The following is a 2,467-nucleotide window of genomic DNA, read 5'->3' as shown; positions in this document are numbered from 1 at the left end:
TATATATATATATATATATATATATATATATATATATTTAATCATGTGTTATCTTGTTGCTTTTTTTAAATTTTGTTTAGTTTCTTTTTTAAAACTTAATAATGTCTCACAGACTCATTTCCCATCTCTTACACACACTCACATACATACACACACCACACACACATACATACACACACCACACATACACACAGAGCACACATACTATCTGTCTATCTACCTCTATGTCTTTCTTTATTCCCTTGTCTTGACACTCTCCTTCTCCTTCTCTCTCTCCTTTTCTCTCTCTCTTTCTCTTTATCTATCTCTTTATATCCCTTTATTATAACCCATTCTCTCCCCCCCCTCTCCCTCTCTGAACTGCTAATATTCTTTCACACACACTCTCTCATGTGGTTTCTTACATGCATCTATTCTGCTCCCACCTTCACCCTATTTCCCCTCTCTGTATCTCTCTATACCATTGTAATTAACCTACTTTCTCTTTCTCTCCCCCTCCTTCAGTATCTTTCTCTCTATCTACATCACTGCTTCTTATTCTCTAATAACCTGCACTCTACACAAACACTTACACACACACACTCTCTCTCTCTCTCTCTCTCTCTTACTCTTTCATATACAGGTACTTCATCTCTCTTTAAGCCACTCATAAATATCATCATCATCATCGTTTAACGTCCGCTTTCCATGCTAGCATGGGTTGGACGATTTGACTGAGGACTGGTGAAACCGGATGGCAACACCAGGCTCCAATCTAATTTGGCAGAGTTTCTACAGCTGGATGCCCTTCCTAATGCCAACCACTCAGAGAGTGTAGTGGGTGCTTTTAAGTGTCACCCGCACGAAAACGGCCACGCTCGAAATGGTGTCTTTTATGTGCCACCCGCACAAGCCAGTCCAGGGGCACTGGCAACGATCTCACTCGAAAATCCTACGGGAGCCAGTCAGGCGGTACTGGCAACGGCCACGCTCAAAATGGTGCATCTCATGTGCCACCCGCACAAGAGCCAGTCCAGGGGCACTGGCAACGATCTTATTTGGCTTGCCGGGTCTTCTCACGCACAGCACATTTCCAAAGGTCTCGGTCAGTAGTCATCGCCTAATATACCATACTCTCTCCATCGTTTCTTCCTGTCTCTTCTCATATATCTATCAGTTTGTCTATCTATTGACCAGTCTAGCTATCTATCTACTTGTCTATTTGTCTGTCTGTCTATCTGCCTATCAACCAGTCTATCTATCTATCTATCTAATCTATCTTTTTTTTTCTCTCCTTCCTGCTCCAAAAAGAAAAGCTCTACGTTGTATTTGTCCCAACTGTGCTGAGCCCTGTGTGGCTAATAAAAGAAATGTATCTTATCTATCTATCTAATCTATCTATCTATCTAATCTATCTATCTACCCATCTATCTATCGATCTATCTATCTAATAGCTCTGATGATGTTATAAGGTATGACTCAGGCATTTGACTATGAGTCCACTACAACTTATAGCAGAAACAACTGTAAGCTAATGAAGTTGATAAGATAATCGCTTATTCCTTTGTCATCTCATTTTCTTATTACCCCTCTATACGCATCTAACACTCCATTCTGAAGCATATGTATATTGAGTTCTACACTAGGACATTAATCTTGCGATGCCTAACCATATCTATGTGTGTATGTGTGTGTGTGTGCATATATAATTATCCCTATCTATATATATCTCTCTCTATAGATATATATGTGTGTGTGGTGGTGGGGAGCTAGAATGGTGTAAATAGACAGAAAGAGAGCGGAGAGAAATCAATCACTAAATATTACAGCACTGCTTCAGTCATAGCTATGGCTTTCTAGAACAACATGGAGATGAAGCTTGATCATCAGACTTATAAAAAGATACAGCGAAAACAAACAAACAAAAAACAAACAAAGAAAAAAGCTAACAGCATACATGGAAACATAGACAGAACGAGTATGCATACAACAGCAACACATAAAAAACAGCGTATAAAGAGAAACATATAAGATATAAGAAATAACATAGAACAAAAACAAAAAAATAACAGATCTAAAAACAAAATATAAAAAGGGGTTCAAACACAGTAAAATACATATGAAAACAGTATTAAGAGAAATAATTAACAGTGTCTCTTGATTTATCAGTTGTCCAATTAAATTCTATTTATGTACAAAAGTACACCATCTTATATGTGTGTGTGAGTGTTTGAATATCATTGTCCAATCTGTTTCCAGTACAGTGGGTTACATATGTAAATATAAAAAACATATGTACATGTTTGCATTTGTGTGTATAAGTATGTATATATAAATGTACACACACATATGTAATTATTGGTACATATCTACATATACATTAAACATATATTTAAATTCATTTATTTCAAATACATGTGTGTGTACATATATACATATGTATGCATATACCTACATATATATATATATACATATATATATATATATA

General features: G+C 36.4%; 1 protein-coding gene across 1 annotated transcript in view; it reads right to left on the bottom strand.

The window, feature by feature from the left end:
• LOC106867469 (uncharacterized protein DDB_G0271670) overlaps nt 1-2,467 on the bottom strand; it is a 1,130,547-nt gene that overhangs the window by 173,807 nt on the left and 954,273 nt on the right. The gene's annotated exons all lie outside the window — the stretch shown is intronic.

This window comes from Octopus bimaculoides, chromosome 25 (genome assembly GCF_001194135.2).
Source record: "Octopus bimaculoides isolate UCB-OBI-ISO-001 chromosome 25, ASM119413v2, whole genome shotgun sequence".
Lineage (NCBI taxonomy): Eukaryota > Metazoa > Mollusca > Cephalopoda > Octopoda > Octopodidae > Octopus > Octopus bimaculoides.
The sequence above is the reverse complement of the archived record's forward strand: the minus strand, read 5'-3'. Positions and strand labels throughout refer to the sequence as shown.